The following is a 20,222-nucleotide window of genomic DNA, read 5'->3' on the forward strand; positions in this document are numbered from 1 at the left end:
TCAATCCAAACTAATTGTCTCCCTTCCTCCCCATCGTTACCTCATTGTAAATGGTGACTTTAAGTTGTGGTGTGTCGGAAGAAGGAGACGGACACTCAAAATACAGGGTTTAGGTTTTTAATGAAATTATAAGTAGAAGGCTTAACTTTCCTTGTCACTAGAGAGAATAACCTACCTATTGAAAAAATATGAATGTCATAAAGCCAAAAGAAATGAGGTCCGCCGTCCGAGAAGTTGCAGGCTCTGTGTCTAGTTTCTGTTCCACCTCATGCTGGCGCAATGATGTCAAGGGCTTCCCATGCACATTAGGTTTCTCCTTCTCGCTCTTCCTCCTCTGCAAAGTTATATATGTGTCTCACATTAAAGACACATCTTCCTTTTCTGGTACCATTAGGTTTTGTCTTGAATTGCCTTCAACCAAAGATAAGAATGTCACATTCTGAGGCTTATCAGGTAGTCGCATGTATGTAATTACATGTTGGTGTAGGGAGTTCTTCGCAGGAATGGGAGTCCATTTCCCCAAAGGAGGAGTCTCTTCCAGTGAGATCCCACTTGCCTCAATCTCTAGGGAGGGTTTTGCATATTGGGCTCACCCCCCTACACTCATGGGTGGAGCTCCCCATGGGGGATAGGGGGTGAATGCCTGTGATGCATCACACAACCAATTCAAATGGTAACTCCCATGGCCTTATTCCCATCTCCTCTCAACTCTCTGCCTTTAATATACCCATCGTTCCTTCTCCCTCTAATAATTCCATCATATTTTGCCTCAATCTCGACTCCTACTTCCACCCCACTCTCTCCATTTACTACTTCCAATATCAAGCATACTTTACTAATTCAAATTCTCTATATACCTCTCTGAGCTACACCACTCTCTCTCCTCCAATGCAAAAATCACTGTTGCATCCACTGATAAAGCGTTCACTAACTGTGATGCTGCTCTCAACACTCCATTCTTCTCCCACTTCCTTTTTCTACATTCACTCCAAAACCCTCCCTACATCTGAACCCTTATAAAAACAATAAGGAAAAATGTCACACTTCTAGACACTACTTGGATTTCCAACTCTACCTGACTTCTCTTCAAAATGACTTGTTTGCTCTTGACTCTGCAAAACGTGATTTCTATCTCTCATTTTGTCTCAATTCTCTCAATGTAGGTACCTCTAAAAATCTCTCAACGTAATTATCTCACCTCCTAAACCCTCCTCCATCTCCTCTACTGTGTCTTACTAATTATATAGCTCTCTACTTTGCTGCAAATATATCCAACATTCAAAATACCATTGCAAATGACCTTCTATCCCCTTCACATGCTCACTTTTCTCTAACACCTGTACCCTCCTCTCCTGGGACAATGGGCCTCATTACACGGTAGGACATTCTGGGTCCGGGTAGGCGGCATGGGGACTTACCGGGTCATTCCGACCCTGGAGGACCCGGTAAGTCCGCATTCCAAATACCATTCCCCATTCCCATTTGAGCCCCCATAGGGATCAATGAGAATGGGGAAGGAGCTAATAATGGTACCGCAATTTGCGGTACTGTTATTAGCTCTGAAGTCCTTCAGCGGGTCCCGTCCTTAACGCCTGGTCAGACCAGACATTAAGGACGGGATCCGCTGAGGGACCTCATAGTAGGGCGCTAAGCGATTACCGGCACTGGTGACCTTACCGGTGCCGGTAATCCCTAGCGCCTACCATGTAATGAGGCCCACTGTCTTAATTTGATTCCACTAACGCTAATGAGATTCTTGATCTTCTCCTTACGACTAACCCTTCAGGGGCCACCATCAACCTTCTATCCCCACACATAGGGCCTCATCACGACTTTGGCGGTAGGGCCGGCGCTATTAGCACGGGGGCTATTAGCGCGACCGCCATAGACCCCGGTGCTAATAGCGCGGGATCACGAGTTCGGCGGACTTGGAAGTTCCCATTCCCCATTGAGCCCATTCGGGAATGCCCCATTCCCCATTGGGCTCAATGGGGAAATTTTGAGCTCATACCACCGGCGGATTTCCCGCCGGCGGTATGAGCGCGAATTTTCGGCGGATTTCACACCAGCTCAGAGCTGGGTTGAAATCCGCCGAAGCCCTGATTCGGTGGACCCTTAAATCCGGTGGTAATAGCCCTACCACTGGATTTAAGGGTTACCGCCGAAGACGTCATGAGGCCCATAGTGAAAGTCATAGCTCTCAGTGTTTCTCCATATCTTACTTCCCTCTTCAGTCTCCCTTTTCCAACATCCGAGTCGTCTACTGTCATCCCTATCCTTTAGAATCCTGGTCTGTATACTACCTGTCCTGCCAACTATTGTCCTGTCTCTCTTTTACCTCGCTATTCAAAAATCCTAAAGTGTGTAGGTTTCAATTGACTTGCTGAGTTCCTTGACACACACCACCTCTGCGATCCTCTTGAATATGACTTTCAACCTCTGCACTCTACTGAGTCAGCTCTCCTCAATGTCAGTAACTACATCTCGTCACTCTTCATGCTAACCATTCATTGTTCTTCTCATCCTCTCTGCTGCCTTCAATACTGTCAATCTCTCAATACTAACTCATCTAGGAATTAGGGACAAGGCCCTCACTTGCTTTGCTTCATAAATCGCGCCCAGACACTTTGAGGTGTCCTGCATTAGCCTTACCTCCCCACTCACCCCCTTTACTGTTGGTGTTCCTCAAGCGTCAGTCGTGGGTCCACTTCTCATCAGTCTCTATACCTCTGCTCTTGGCACCTTGGTCTCTTCCTATGTCTTCCCCTATGAACTCTTTGCTGATGACACTCAAATCTTCTTCTCCTTTCCCTCCTTATCTGATGAGCTATAGTAAAAAATGTCTGTCTCTTTGCCATCAAATACTGGATGGCATATCGCTCGCTCATGCTCAAAACCACTAAGACTGAATTTCTCTACTTCCCTCCTAAACATGCATCTCTTCATCTCCCCCTTGGTGCCGTCTTCAACCCATCTCACAACTTCACGCTGTTCATCCCCAAATGTGCCACTTCAGCCAGACCTAATCTCCACAACATCAGGATATCTTCATTTAAAAAACACTGCTAAGCACCTTATCTACTCTTTAGTGCCCCCTCAATCTGGAAGCGTCTCCCTATGTGTAAAATCACGCCGTCTGAAAATAGGGATTGGACCCTTCATATACTAGATACAGTATTTGGACATATTAGGCGATTAGCATTTTGGCTTCATCATCATTTCTGTGATTTTACACATAGGGAGACGCTTCCACCTATTCATCACTTTGCTTCCTTTTTTCGTACCTGCAATAGCAGAATTTGACTACATGCCTTGATAACGACCGATGAAGGTCGAAACACGTGTCGGCTGATTTTCAAGATTCCTACGATTTCTGCACTTGTGATAAAGATTTTGTTTAAACTCCAAGACTTTATTGATTCTATTAATAAGACTCTGACCCAATTTGCAAGAATTGATTCTTCAGCTGATTTCCTCTTGTACATTTGTGCATCAATTCACAAACAGCAACACTTACTCAGGTTCAGCGCGGCAGATGCACCTTCAATCTTGATACTACATCTCCAAAGTAAGCCACATGGACATCCTTCTCAGAGTTGGTTGAATTTCCACAGCGTTGCTGCTGGAAACTGTCTAGCCAGAGAGAGGAACACCAGATTGTGTGTGTTGCTTTTAAGCTGGCCTAGAGCACCAGGAAGATCCTCTGGACTCCCAGGAAGCAGGACTGGCTGAGCCTGAGCCCCCTCAACAGAGTGCAGGACCCCAGAAGCAGGGAAAGCCCATCTAGACTTCCAGGAACTGCAGTGTTACTATTTGTGGCAGACTTATCACTTGCTGTAGAGTTGCTTGCATCTTCTACCACTCACAGGTCTAACGGCTTGTGGCCTTACATTTGTTTCTTCTTTTCTTCAAAGACTTCCAAAACATTGTGCAAAGATTTTTCTACTTACCTACCAGAAGTGCTTCATCCTAGATAAGACTTTTGCCCATTGACTTTGGCTTAGCCTATTTTACTGAATAACTCTGCTTAGGGGATCCAAAAGTATTTGCCTGCTTAAGAATATTTGTTGTCTCATGTTGTTCTAATGACCTTTTCCTTTTACCAACTTCTAACAGTATTCTAAATGCAAACAGTAAGATATTAATGTCCCCAGCACACTAGCTATTGAAGTCACCTGAGGGTGTAGGTTGTGTCTGTGAGCTATGCCAAAAGGGTATTTACCGATTTAGTAACTAAGAGTAAACAGTATTGAATTGTGTTGGTGTGTTACTTTTTATTTTGCTCCCTTCTGAAGAAGGCGTACTCTAACTGACTGATAAATACATTAATAATTGTTTATTCAAGAAATCTTGTGTGTAGGGGTTTATTTGAATACTTGTAACTGTGAAGCTCTGTGTAACTCCCCTACAGCTCACATTGACCCCCCTTGAGATAAGCCTGGCTGCTTAACATGCTACCAAAACTGTGTAGTTCAAGCTTATACCAAAGGTTGGGTTTCCTATACCTGTAGTCAGAGTTGTTGTAGTGCAACCAAAGGGTACTGCATACAAACTTTGCCTAACAGAGGGCCTGCACCAGGAGGATAAAGGCAGGAAATCAGTTATTGGTTTTGTGATTTTGGTAGGGAAGCAGGTTACAATGTATGTTGAAGGTAAGGGAGGTGGGGAACAGGATACCAGGTAAGGGTGTTGGGTGGGACAGTATTCAAGCTAGAGGTGTTTGTTTGGGGGTGGTAGGATTCTAGGAATTGTTTCAAGTTATGAGGGGTGGGGAGACAGGATAACAACTATGGTTCTTGTGGGGTGTGAGAACGCAGTAAGACAGGTAGAAGGCTCAAGTTGTGGGGGTTAGAATGCTATATATATAGATCTTTTGATATGGGGGCAGAGAAGCAGGAACCCACATAGGAATCTTACATTTTGCAGCTGAGTAGGTAGAATATCAGGTAGGGATCTTGTAGGGCTTGCAAGGAATGGTTCGCGTTAGGGGTATTTTGTTGTGGGGATGAGGGATGCATGTCGGGGTAGGGAATGGGGAGGTAGGAAGTCAGGTTGGGGGTGTTGTGTTGTGGGAAATTCGAAATACAGGCAGGGGTTTTGTGGTGTATGGCAGTGTGAAGTCACAATGCCCGGTAGGCACATGGTCGGCAGGGAGGCAGGCACAGGGTATGGGTCTATTGGGGAACACTAAACTGGTTGTGTGGGGAATGATTATACTGCCTACACATGTTTTCTTTCTAGCCAATTGGCCATCTGGTGCAAGTGGATCTAGGTCTCATGATCTAAGCCCCACACACGAATCAATCACTGGTAATCTGTTGGTGCCTTCTTGGATTGCCACTCTTTTTAATCTCCCTATTTAAGCAGCCTTTCTGTTGGTCAGCTGGTGCAAATTGATCTAGATCACAAGCCCCACACAACTGATTAGCAAAGATGCTTTCTTTCCTTTCTTAAGGCTTAGATCACAGGACATCTCTCGCCCAATTGTTCTAAGCAAAGGGCAGATGAGGGGCAATTTATATTTGGTGTTGTTAGGGCATGGAAAAATCCAAGAGCCAGTTACACTACCTATTGCACACCACATGGATAACACTATGTGTCTCCTATCACCACAACCCATTCCCATCCTCTCCAGGGATCTCACAGACAAACATCAAAAGAAGCCATGGACAGCTGCCTTGACGAGTCTCATCAATATCCCCCATACACCCTTGCAGTGTGTGCCTACTATTCACATCTAACCAATTTCAATGGTTAACACCTGCTCAGCGGTCACGCACACCAACTACATCTCAACAATGATCTCAATTCCCCTTTTATTACCGAAACCTGGTTTACCCCCTTCTCCCCCTGTACCTTTGATGCCCTATTAACTCACGCTACAATATCCCACATATTGATGGCACACCATAAAGTGGAGGTGATTTCGCAGCAATCAATAAGGTTTATTAGCCCTGTACAGTGACTGTGACCCTTGCACACAGCTCCTTGGAATCCCTCTCATGTCAGTTCCCTATTTCAAGCAACAGCTCAAATATATCCCACCTTATTTACTGGCCAACCGAAGTGATTAGTAACTTCCTCAATGATCTTTCCAACATTCTCTCCTCAGTAACCTCATTGCACTCTATGAATACCCTCCTTTGAGACTTCAAACATCCCTGAGTCCAACTAGCAAATAAATCCTATGTGACTCCCTGTTATCTCTGACTAACTCCATTAGCCTTAAAGAGGCCATACTCTCCCCATGCTCATCAGTGGCCTCATTCTCATGCTCATCTTCGCCTCCTCTGTACTCCTCTATGCTTGAACCACAATCAGCTTGACTGTGCCACAATCCCCTCCTCTTATTACACACAAATCTGCCTCTCAAAGGCAAGGCTAAATGCTTTGTGACTGAGTGCTGCCTCTTCAAGACATTTTCAATAGACACACTAGAAACAACATGTGTAACTTTCCACCACAGGGAATGCTTGAGCCATTTGGATACATTTAACCAATTCACCCAAAAACTAGTGGACGTTCATGTGCCCCTAAAGTCTATTTATGCCAAATCAAACTATCTGCATTCTGACACAAACCCAAGCTCACTGCCAACAAACCCTCAATCAGATCTATTGAAAAGCAGTGGAGCAAGGACCACAGCCTAGAGGATCTTGCATCCTTCAATTCCCTGCACACCCAACCCCAAAGCTAAGTGGGCTTACTGCACCTCCACCATTGAGGCAACCTGTAACAGGAGCAAGGCCTTTTTTTCAGCAGACAAGCACTGTTCAAATCCTACATCTGCTGCTGAAGGGCCAGATTCACAAAAGAAATGTGACGAAATCTGAGGTCTCATCATGCCTTAAAACTAGGGATAGCCCCACTATACCTCGCCCAATGGGTGCTGCCCTCCTGGACTGACTTGACTCTCTTCCCTCCAGAGGGTTTTTCAGAAACACTTGCTTACCTGCCCTTCTGCTTAAGCAGACAATTTCCTCATTAAACTGCTCACTGGCCTATTGCTTAATGCACTACTTGGTATCATGAAGTACTCCCTCAGTGAATGTCCATTCCCATACACCTTGAAGACAGGTTTCATATGACCCATTCTCAAAAATCACTCGGGGAAAGTATTTGCGAACCATCTTCATACCAATCAACCAACTTCACCTTCTCATGCACCCCAAATGTAGTCATGGTAGATGCGCTGCAAATCTCTGAAACAGGGGACTCGTGCATCCTAGTCCTCTCAACTGCTTTCAACAAAGTTGATCGTGTAACACTACTCTCCTTCCTCGAAGACAGGACGAGCTTCTCCAGAACCATCCTAAAATGGTTTGTGTCCTGCCGATATAGAGGATAACATGCCATATTGATGGGACAGATGGGCATTCAGCTCCAACCAACTCACAGTCACATGGGGGGGCGCCCCCAAAGGAACCATCCTCTCTCCAGTCACCAACACTCTATACATGGGACCCTTATGAGCTCTCCTAAACAGCCATCCATCAGTTTGAAGACAACATTCAGCTGTATCTTAAGGTCAGTGGGCCTGGGGACATTGCTTGCCTCTTAAGATGCTTGGCTACCATCCAAATATGGATGCCAAACATCTACCTCAAATTGAAACCAACCAAGACTGAATTTTTCCTCATTGGTTCCCCCACCAAACAACGACTTGTGAAACAATGGCTGGACAACATCCGCCTGGCAGGATTAACTCTGTCACACTCAGCCAAATCCCTGGACTTCATTGTTGACAGTAGCCTTTCCTTCTATAAGCACAAAGGCAAAAAAACACAAACCACACGATTACATATTTCCATACACCACAAAATCAAGTACATCCTCCCCTCTGCAAGGCTTATGCACAGTGCTCCAAACCCTTGTGATCCCACATATAAAAGGAGGATATGCCCTCATTACTGGCCCTCCAGCCGCTCACCTCTCCCCCTAAAGGCAGCCCACCACGCTGCAGCCTGCCTCATTAGAGGGACCTGCAAATTTGACCAAATCTCTTCAAAACTGCACAAGCTTGAATGGCCCTCCATCCTCGCCAGGATCATATTCAAAACTGTGTTTTATCACCTACAAAGCAATCTTGAGCAGAACACCAACATAGCAGCTAAACTCCACATGTCTGGAGTTTCTTGCACCTCACATAACAAAACTATCAAAAGTTTAGAGCCTATGCTACCACATAAAGAGAAGACTCATAAGCAGTCCTTCTCCTGCCACATCCCCTCCATCTGGAACTCAATCCCGAAAGAGGCATGAAAGGCCTCCACCATCTTCCCGTTTCACCAAGCACTAAATATATGTCTCAACTATACCTGAAGGACAAATAGAAATCCCTCCCTCCCTCCAATCGCAGTACTACTCTACTGTATAAAATGCCAAATACAATGCTGGCACTCTTCTGTTGTAAAGGACTCCACGGTTCTCAGGCTTGTTGTGTGCTATAAGCAATGCAAATAAAAAATTAAAAAAAATGTACATAACAATTCATTTTTTGTCCCCATTCTTTTTAGAGCCAAGACTAAAAGCCTGGTACAAATTGGGCTCAGCCCTACACACTAATTTGCTGGCTCCCCTTTTGCCAAGACACTGGGCCTCATTATGAGTATGCCGGTCTGATAACAACGGCCGGACCGTCATACTCTGAGTTCTGCTAGCGGATGCCTTTCCGCTCGCCAGGTCTGACCGGAAAGGCACCCGCTCACAGACCTTGATGGATGCATCAGCACCGTTAGGTGCCGGTGCAGCCATCCTCCCCATTCCCATTGAGTCCTATGGCACTCCAATGGGAATGGGGAGTAATTTTTCCCAGCGCCTGGCTATGGGGAATTACCGGGATCGACGGGGCTGTAATTCCCCATTGCATAGCACCAGAAAAAATGCACAACTCCAGTGGAAACCTGCTGTTTTTACAGGCACGGCTACCGCCGGGGTTATAATGACCCCCACTGTTCAGGATATGAGGAAATGAGAGTACTTTTGAGAGGGCATCTCTAGACCCTGATACAAAATGAGATAGATGTTTAAGGACTTCAACAAATAATCCTCCTCATGACATGATCCCACAGACCACTTTTCCCAGATGCACACTGACATCCCTCCTAAAGCGCCCACTGCTCACTACTTGGTCCCATCCGAACATTGGCCCGAGTTAACATTTGATATTCTACAAAAGTGTCAATGTATATATTCAAAAGTGTCACCAATATGGGTTTAGGAGTTACGATTGTTAATTATTTGTGGGATAAAGTACTCACTTACTGTACGTTATAAGAATATTGCAAATTACAGAGGAGTTCCTTCTCCAAATAAAGAAACGTGACTGAGGGCCGATATCCGTTATAAGATCACGGAACACTGAGGTGACTTGCAATATCCTTTTTACATAGTGTGGCCACACACTGTCATCCACTTTAATACCTGGCTTCTTGCCTAATCTATTGTAAGAGACCTTCAATGTGCTGATCCATATAATCATTGTAGAATCTGTTTGGATTTAAAAAGCTAATATGCAGTTTTGAATGTGTTGCAGAATAATCATTAAAACCTTTGAATTGAATGAAATGAGAAAACGTGTCCATGTTGTACTTAAAGATAAGTTATACCATGTAGTTTCTTACTCACATGTGTTAGACTTCAGTATTGCACAAATGAAACATTCCATCAGAAACCGTTTCTTGGCAATTAATCACTGTCGAATTTCCCAGAAAACTATTTGACAAACAATGAATTTGAACATCTTGCAACTGCTCTAATTAACTGCTGCACTGATAGCTGGAATTCTGACCTTTTCTGATTGAAGCAGCAGGCATTGTGATATCAGAACTGAAGCCTAATAACTGATTACGGAGCAGCTGTGATGTAATTTTCTCATTAGAGGTCAGTTTTGATGTCACAACTAGCCTGTAATAAGACAATTATTTCCAGGCTTATGTACAGATATCACAGGCTGCCATGTGTTATAATTTGATTAACATAATTCGAATATAACTGATGAACACATTTGCCATGATTACCCTTCCTTTATTATTCATAAAGACACACTTTTCAACATTGATGTGCTTGTGACACTTCTATTTTTCTCTAAAAAATAGTTTGTGTAATCCTCCTTCTAGCCAACCACTATACATCATTACCTTTCTTCTTCTAGGAAACAAGTTTCTAACAGAAAATTTATAAATTTAAGAAATGCTTAATCTGTCATCTTCTTTCATGGAAGTTCAAGCCTCTTACATAACAAGTTTTAAAGTTTGTGCATGTATACATTCTCCAGAATGCTTATATCAGTCATTTGTGTTTACAACGCAAGCACACAGGGCTATGACCAACAGATAATCAAAGTGGGGGCAAACAATAGAAGAAACAGAATGTGTGCTGTTTCTTGGATACTTTTGATAGTCAGGAACTATTTAATTAAAAACGACCAACAATTGTAATAAAGCCAGCAGCTGCAGGGCAAGTGAATCGACTGATCTGGGTTCTGATTAGTCAAAGGGGTGGGAGCAGTTGTCTTGAACCATAAATGAGTTCATGTGTTTTAAGAATTCTATGAGTGACTCCCCTAATGCACATTGAACTAAGTCTGCTGCAATGAAGAATTTGAACTAAAGGGTCTCCGTTTTTATAAATTGTCAAATGCTGCCATTCCTGTGCACGTGAAAGAGCCGTTATAATGGGTTCATGTGGAATTTAGAAGCTTTTAAAATGTGCTAAAAAATGGAAGCGTCCATAAAAACCCAATCGTTTTAGGCCAGCATGAAAATGTCCTATTGGTGAAAAACCGTGTAGAGCTCACCTTTATTGGTGGGCAGTGTAAAAGGCAAGGTAAAATGAATGCATGAAAGGTGCATGCATTTTACCTCACCCCATCTTCCATCATTTCGGTGTTAGAGAGGGGTCACAGAACGTAATGTACGTTTCCACCTTCCTCTTCATGTCTGTCAATCAAATTCTTTAGCATTTACGACAGAATGACATTTCCACGTCAAGAGTGCTATGAATCTCTTTGGAGATCCACCTGCTTTTTACACACGAAATATCAGCCCAATTGCATAAGAATCCATTGTAAAGTTTGCCTACTTGGCAACTGGCATTTACTGAATTTGCACTGAAGAGTTCAAAAGGCGGTGGTTGCAAAGGCGATTTTGCATACAGTTTACGTCTCCATTTTACACTCTGCAACACAAATTACGAAAATGATGTTGAGAGTCCTATTTGCACATATAAGTGCACACGTAGGTGGTCTGCTTCTTGCAATTTACTGGCACTTGAAACATTTTGAGGCAGAGCATGCAGGGTAGAGACAGGATCCATTCTGTGCCCTCAGTCTGCCTCCAAATATATGCAGTATAACTCAGACGACAGAAAGTGGAGTTAGGGATGCAAAAGCCAGACGTATCACATATCCACATTTTGCTCTGGGGCATAACATAAATAACGCCCCATTTTGATTCATTTTTATAGAGGGGAGGAGGGCAGATCGTGGGTTATTATTCCTCCTCCCCGTGGTAAAAATACTCTAACATTTGCACCAGCATGCATTTTTACCAGCAAAAAGAAGATCTACCACATACAAAATCAATTGTAAACACTGCCTGCCGTGTGTCCATGGCTGGCGTTTACTGCATTTGCGTGTAGGAGTGGCATACCGCCAAGCTCCCCAAAATATTGCATTTCCCTTTTGCATACCGATGTGCAAATATAGAAAATTACGTGTCAGGGACCTGTTTTACCAAAAGGTCACTTTTTTTGTAAATTTTTTTTTTTTTACTTGATTTAATTGTTTAAAAAAAAACAATTTTTACAAGATTGTTCCTGAGTGTAGAGAAATTACAAGGTCCGGATCTTGCCAGCCTCTGCTGTTTTGAGAAGGGTAGTTGAATGGGAAGGATTGAGTGGAGATGCAGTTTTATATAATTGCAGCATCATCTCCTGTGGTTGTGTTGTTTACTTTGTCCCGGTCCTGACGATTCAAAAGGCCAGGACTTTCGTAGAACCCCACAACTGCGATTGTCCATTTAGTGTTCTCCCCACTCATCAAATTGTTCCATTTCCCCTCATCGTCCACAAAGTCAAATTTACCTAATAAGTGCCCCAGATGACGAGAACGAGTTTCGTCTACACCTCTACAAGGTTTCGATTGAATCTGGTTGGGAGCAGAATCGGCAGAGGCTGGCTTGTTTTCTCCTCTCTAGTATCTTGTTTGTGTATGCAATGTTAAGGCGGATCTGCATAAAGATTTCACGGAGCTTCTTGGAAGGGCACTTCAGTAGATATGTTCTTGTTTGATTAATTTTAACTGGGTTGTTTGGGCTGTTTTTCATTGATTTTACTAGCTGGACTTCATCTATAGTTTGAATCCAGTCTCTCTCCATCACTCTTTTTTTTACTTTTCCCGGGTTGTGAATAAGATCCTCTCGAGTGCAACCTGCCCAGTCAAGACAGGAGATGATTTTCTCCTCCCATTGTTGGAGCATCTTGCACTTCCATGCTCTCATTTCTTGTTCAACTGCTTTAAGTATCATCGAGGAGTTCGTTGAGAGAATTTTGCGATATAGCATCAATTCATTCCGTGCTATGATCGAGTTTAGTGACTGTAGAGTAAGTTTGTTCCGGATTACTCCCACAGGTGTTGATTGTGGTAAGTTGAGGACTTTTCCCCAGTAGCATCCTTCTACTTTCAGCCAAAAATTTGATGTAATGTAAGGCATAGCTTCCACCCCATACGTTAAGGTGGGGATGACTTTCATCCTGTAGAATGTCAGCACTGGGGCAAGTGAGAAACGGCCATACTTTCTGGAAAGCATTTTGGTCTGTGTTATTAGCAGGCATAGCTTTTTCAGAATGGTCTCACACATCAGATTTTCATTGATGCTTTTATTGAGTGTTATGCCGAGGTATTTAAAGTCCTCAACCGCTTCCAGCGTTTCTTCTCGTACTTTCCATGTGAATTTCACCTTTTTGCTCACGCCTTTTCCCTGAATCATAATTTTATTTTTTTCTTGATTCATTTGGAGCTTGTTTGCCTGCAGGTAGGAGTCCAAGTTTGTCAATTGCCTTTGGAGGCCTATGGGTGTTTGGTCCAGCAGGATGGATGTCGTCTGCGTACATCATTCCCGCTATGTGCTCTTCACCTATTCTTGGGAGGAAGGATCGTGCCTTTGCCTCTTGATCTTTGTAGTCCGAGTTGTATGCGTGGTAAAGGGCTGGTGCAAGTGGGCAGCCCTGCTTTACTCCTCATTCGATTTTTATCCAGGATGACAGCAGGCCTTGTTAGTTTAGGCGTACGCACATCGACGTGTCGGAGTACAGCTCCTTGATGGGGTTCAAAATTTCAGATGGACAATTGCTGTTTTCGAGTTTTTTCCAGAGCGCAGTTCTGTAAACGCAGTCGAAGGCCTTTGTTAGATCGATAAAGGCCATATAGATTTTGGGGTGTCCTTCCATTACTTTGGCTTTCAAGGTACTTAGAGCTAAGATGTTGTCAGTCGTTCCTGAATTTTTTACAAAGCCTGTTTGTAGTGGGTCCGTCATGTTGCCGAGGGCTACCCAACTTTTGAAGCTTTCCAAGATAAATGCTGCAAAGAGTTTGCCTATCGAGTCTAGTAATGATATAGGCCAGTAGTTGCTCAAGTTGTCTCTTGCACCTTTCTTGAAGATGGGCACCACGATCGCCTTTTTCCAAGATGGTGGAATGGTTGAGGCTGTGTTTCAGTTCTTGAACACTTCTCCCACGAACTTGGACCAACTTTCAGCCTTTTGTTTAAGGTCGAAGTTGGTGATGCCGTCTGGTCACTTTTGGTGAAACAGGTCCCTGCTGTGTAATTGCTGGGAAATGGAAAATGTACCCAGTTATGTGCTCAAGGGGGCTTTAAACATTTTCCATTCTTTGTTTGATTTGGGTGGTCAAGTGTTGCTATCTGATTTTTGCTGCATTTTTAGGATTTAGCAATAGTTACTTGTGATTTTAATTATATTAATTCACAATTTCCAAAAACAATGCCAAAGTTTTGACTGAGGTTACAAAGTTATAGTAAATATCATGTATATGTAAAGTAGATCTGCTATATGAAATGAGTCAGTAAGGCTAAACTCTTGATAATGTTGGACTTGCAGTGTTTCATGTACTCCTCTTGGACACTCTAAAAACTCAATAAGAGCTACGCTTCTAGCCATCCCATTTATAATACCATGCATTAATAAAGCAACATTTCATTTGGTTTCATAAAATGAGACCCGCGCAACTCAGCAGTCTTTCTTCTATTTTCATTCGTTTTCGATGGCATATATGGAATTTTAATTTTACATGTGGGATACTGCGCAATTCAACACGTTGTGAAATTCCCCACATATGTCAATTACCATAGAAGAATGTTCCCACACAACTGGTGGTAATGATGCAAAGGCTAACAATATGTGCTTCACATTTGACCATGAACTGAACTGCATGAGAGCAATTCTAAACTCTGTAATGCCCCGTGTAATGTGTCCTAAAGATACCCATCATAATGTCAAATGGGGAACATTTCTCGGCACACATTTATGAAGTGGGAAGAAAGGCAAGGGTTGACTGTGGGCTCTGTTTCTAGCTATTCCTCCCCTCTTTTTTCGTCTACTAGTGGTAGAATAGCCCTGTTGTGCTCGCTTTTCCTTTAGCTGTGCCAGAGATCTAACTCATAGCTCTCACTATCTTTTGACTGCCCTTAGGATGTATATAATGAGTCGAAAAATGTAACCCGTGTTGCCCATGGATGCATATATACATTCTAATTGCCATAGAGAACAATTACATTGCTGCCAGTCTTACTTTTTTGTGGATTGATGTATTGAGGATTTTATGAGACACCAGCCAATGAACAGTTTCAAGGTACAGGGCTTATGAAACGGAAAATGATGGCTGAGGGTAGGGAAAAAGAGAGAGAGGCGGAGCGATGTAGCAAATCATTGGGGGAAAGACTAAGTCACAGACTGCCATGACTACATTATATATCCACCATGAGATGAAACATTCAAATCTTTGGAGTTTACAATATAAACTACTATTCAAGGAATACACAAAGCAGTACATTAATGCATTGTAAATGCATGGTAACAAGCTTAAGTCTATTGAAGAACATTCTTGCAATGCTCAGACATATGCATACTAATAAAGGTGATAGGAGGATGATAGGGCTTGTTCTGATGGGACCAAGTAGTGAGCAGTGGGCGCTTTAGGAGGGATGTCAGTGTGCATCTGGGAAAAGTGGTCTGTGGGATCATGTCATGAGGAGGATTATTTGTTGAAGTCCTTAAACATCTATCTCATTTTGTATCAGGGTCTAGAGATGCCCTCTCAAAAGTACTCTCATTTCCTCAAGAGGGTGACTGCTTGGTAGGCCTGCACAGGGATCTGACAATGATTTCAACTGTTTGTGTCCCAGCTTCATGCCCGTTCTACTTAGGTCTGCAGTGCTCTTGAGAAATCATTTATTAGCTGCTTTTGTCCAAGATATTCTAGGAGCGTGAATGTCGAACAATCTGGAGAAGACTCTGTAGAAGAGACTGTGAAGGTATACAATGGTTGCAGAGCTGCATATTTTCAGTTAAATTCAATGTCTGACAAAGAGTCTATATTATGGGGCCAGATTACAGAAACTTTGCAACATTGCAAGTGCAAAGGTGCAATGGTGCACAGTATTAGCAACATGGTAAAGTGTGCCCTATTTTTTTTTTAAACGGGAACATATTAGAAAAATATTGCACAATGACAAGTGCAGTTTGGCATGCAATAAGCACCAGGACAAATATTGCCCTAGTATAATTTTTGAGCCGTGAAATGTTTGCCCAGGACTAAAAGCACATGCACTGGTGCAAACTTTCTGTAATCTGGCCCCAGATCAAGAGTGTGGCCCTGGGGATGAGGGTGGCCCGTCACCCATTGAGTTGATCATATTTGGGTGAAATTTTTCACTGCAATGTTGTAGAGTTATGAATATACATGATGAAATCCCCTAAATGTAGAAGATGATGAGAGCAGTTAAGTGTGATCTGTTATGCACATAGTGATTCTCATAGGTCCATTGTATGTTGGATTTGCTCTTTTATTGCTTTGTGATTGGTGAAAGTTGATTCACCAACATTCGTAATTTTTCCAGAAAATCCAAATCAGTTGCGAAGCAAGTAGAAGTGTTTGGGCACTAGGGTTTTGAATCAACTTGTGCTGCACTTACTCATTTTCTGGTGAGTTTGTTAGGCTAATTGTCTGCAAGTTCACGGGTCCGGGGAAGTGTTGCCCACACCTCATAGCAGGATTAGAATTTGTTTGTACCCGGATATCTTGTGCTTGAAAAAGATTACTACTCTTTACAGCCTTATTGGTAGTGGTTTATGTGCAATTTATTGGGTGATTGGTGGTCAGCCGACACATGTTTTGATCTCTCAGGGTATTTATCAAGGCTAAAACGTGTGAATCACAATTGCCGGTTGGCTGGTGGATGTGGACGGCTTTCAGTCCTGTTGGGCTGTTAAATCAGCCTGGCTGGGCATTGAATTTGGCCAGTTAGCCTGGAAATACTTTCAGGTTTGTATCCAGATGCAACTTTGATATCATAACAATGAACTGAGATGAATGTTGCTGCTAATTTATGGTTGATGGATGGCCTTTCTCAGCTTAATGGATTACTGTGAAATTAAGCTTTGCTCGCAGTTTTCTTCTAAACTTTATGTGAAACCAACATATTTACGTGTTGATAGAACATTTCTCCTGGTGAGAATTGATCTATGGAAAAGTCAATCGTTGTGCTATTATTATTACATAGTGCTGACTAATACTGATAGTTCATAAGAATCGTGAAACAATGTGAACATAGGTGTGTCATACATAATTTCTATGATTTTTCTCATAGCAAAAAGGCGAGGAATCACCATTAACACATGACCACCACGTCTACAGTCCTTGGAGTTTACCTTATTGTATGGGCTACACTTCTGTTCTTAGGTCTGTGAACCTGTGGGGCTGGGTCTATGCTTTCCCCCTCAGTGCTAGAAGGAAGAGGATGATGGTGCTACCGTTGCCCCTTTATCATTGTTACCAACTGCATAATCTTCTCGGGGATGTTATCCATGCACTCTACCTGCAACAAACCACTTCCCTGCACTTGGTGCAGTCAGGCTACTCTGTGATTCTTCTGCCTCTAATGTCACTGCATTCCCAGGTGCTCGACCAGCGTTTGACTGCAGCAAGAGTAACTGCATCTCATCTCTCAGCATACCCATTCTCCTGCTGGCTCTGTCTAGGGCAGTTGTTTAGGTATTGTTATCTCTAATATCATCTATGCACCTTTTTTCTTGCCACACCCAATAGATACCCTCGAGATGCTGTCCATCACCCTTAGTCCCAAAGGCAATTTCATCAACCTTCCCAGCCACTTTCCTTGACACCTGCCACCACCAAGCACTTGGACCCTTGCTTCCTTCATCCAAGATGTGGACTCCCCTCCCACCGTTCAAGCTCAGGCAGGCATAGAAACTATAGCCTCAGGGATGAACAGCAAAGCGCCCTGAGGTGAGAGACCCATTGCACATGTACAAACACCATAGACCCCAGTCACCTTTTTAATCATAGAATCTATGGTTATGCAGGCCACGTATTCTATTATGAACTCATCTCAAGAGAAATCCTGTGTGAATGGTGCCCCTGCACACTCTTACCAAAGAGACAAAAACATAAATAACCAAAACACCTTTCTATGATGCACTTAACATCATCCTAATAGGTCACATAGAACAGTGATCTGGAATTATAGCACCGATTAAATACTATTGGCCTTGCTCTAATTTCTCAAGAATGCCACAATGATACCTGGTCAAGGTCAAGACTGTATGTTCACACTTGCATAGTTATCTACCAATAGAAAAACATTTTAAAAAACACGCATGGCAATGCAGAGAAGTATTTTTTAGATCTGACATGTTAACATAGACCTGAAATCATCTTATCTCGGAAAATGAACACATAGAAACAAAGGCAGAGACAGAGATGGAAACAGATGTTGAGTGAAGCAAACCCTCAGAGATACAGATGACTAAAGTGGCTGCATTATACAGCAGCAAGTTTCCATTTAGGAACATTTCAGAGATTTGAAATCAGAGAGTCGGAGTAGTTAAAGAGAGATCACAGACTAAAATCAAAGAAGGACCCGAATTGAGAGCTGGATGATGGAATCAAAGGCTCTACTCCTACAGCACCATTACAATCAAAAGGCTACCTGTGTCATGGAGAAGCCTTAATAACAAGACCGTGAAACATATGTTAATATAACGCAATTAAAGAGTATTGATTTGATTGACTGAATTAAGATCAATGCGAAAAACCGCCCTGCCACATACATGCAAGATGCGCAAAGATCTATGAAGATCTACATGCATGCGAAACGCCTTAATTTACCAATGTCAATGTTTCTCTTCTTCTTCTTCCACACAACAGTAACCTACATTCACAGTAACTGGTGGTTCAGGTCATTCTAAAGCCTTCTAAATGTAGTAATGAGGAAACATGCACTTTCTGTTTTTATCACCTAGCACCAATACTTCACGTGCACTTCTATTCATAAAAAGACTCTAACACAGAGCTCTGAAATCATGCTCTATATGCCCTGGTGTTTGTATCAGATGCCATTTTTAATTCCTGTGAATAAGTAAGTAATCCTAAAAGTAAAAGCCAGGGGTCCTAAAAGTAAAAGCGCAGAGTGTGCTGCAGAGTCTTTTGTCCGGTGACAGTGCAGGACTCTATTTGCTTTGCTCCAGTTTACCTGAAGAACCTTCCAGTCCTCTTTCTATTACTATTGAATTTGATCTTAAAATACCCAGGAAGCTGCGGAGTGGCCGCGGAGTCTGCAGCAGAGTCTTTTGTCCAGTGACAGTGCAGGACTCTATTTGCTTTGCTCCAGTTTACCTGAAGAACCTTCCAGTCCTCTTTCTATTACTATTGAATTTGATCTCAAAATACCCAGGAATCCGCGGAGCGGCCGCAGAGTCTGCTGCAGAGTCTTTTGTCCAGTGACAGTGCAGGACTCTATTTTCTTTGCTCCAGTTTACATGAAGAACCTTCCAGTCCTCTTTCTATTACTATTGAATTCGATCTCAAAATACCCAGGAAGCCGCGGAGCGGCCGCGGAGTCTGCTGCAGATTCCTTTGTCTTTCGGCTCTTAGGCTCTGCGGGCTCCACGCTGCCACCCCGCGTATCCCCCTAAGACTTCACCGCCGACTGCCTACGACTGCCTACGAACAGCACTTCAACCTACTCCTCCTTGCGTTGAGCGACCCTCCCTCCCCTGCTCCTCTCTAACCTCCTTCCAGCGAGTGCCAGCACCCCTTTCCCCACGCCCGCTGCCCTTCCCTTCCAAATTCGGACGCAACCAGCGTGCCCCCTGGCGTCTCGGCGCCCGGCCACCAGCTCTTACAGTACTGAGAGGACAACCTTGCAGTGTGTCCCCGGAGGCTGCCTCCCTCGTCTGCGCACACCAGGACCAGAAGCTCCACTCAAATCGATCGAACTGCGAGCTGTGAGCCCGCCACCATACCTACCCGCTGCTGAGCCTGTCTGCGTCCCCGGAGCTGCCTCCCTCGTCTGCGCACACACGCCAGGACCAGAAGTTCCACTCAGCTCAATCAAACTGCGAGCCATGAGCCCGCCACCGTATCTACCCGCTGCTGAGCCTGTCCGCGCATCTGCATGCTACTCGCTGCAGAGCGCTCCACGCCCACACCCCGTGCGTGTCTGCTTTAGCATCCTAAAGCACTCGTATGTAAAGCACAGCAATCATAGTGGACAGAAAATAATACCAAGCGCAGCTGACCGCATCTGAACCCACGGAAGGACCCCAACGGTGGGAATACTAACCCCCCCTTGGAGCCATTTGTGAGCTGGACTTCTCCACTGCAACACTGACAACACGGCAGACCCTGTGCTAATTTCTTGGTACTCACTGGCCACGAGACTCCATAGCCACATCTTCCTTTGTGCCCACAGAAATAACATTGTATCCTGCACCAAGAAAGATCCATTGCAACTTAGGCAGGAGATTACTGAGGTCCCTCGACCCTGCACCTTACCATTGTCACACCAAGAATCCTCGAAACCATTACAACAATACAGGGAGCTTTCTCCCCCCGGACCCTCCCTAGCATCTAGGACTACATCGAGCCCCAAGAACAGTCCTAGTATCAATAACACAGAAAT

This window comes from Ambystoma mexicanum, chromosome 5q, assembly GCF_040938575.1.
Source record: "Ambystoma mexicanum isolate Mex_15411 chromosome 5q, UKY_AmexF1_1, whole genome shotgun sequence".
NCBI classification, from domain to species: domain Eukaryota; kingdom Metazoa; phylum Chordata; class Amphibia; order Caudata; family Ambystomatidae; genus Ambystoma; species Ambystoma mexicanum.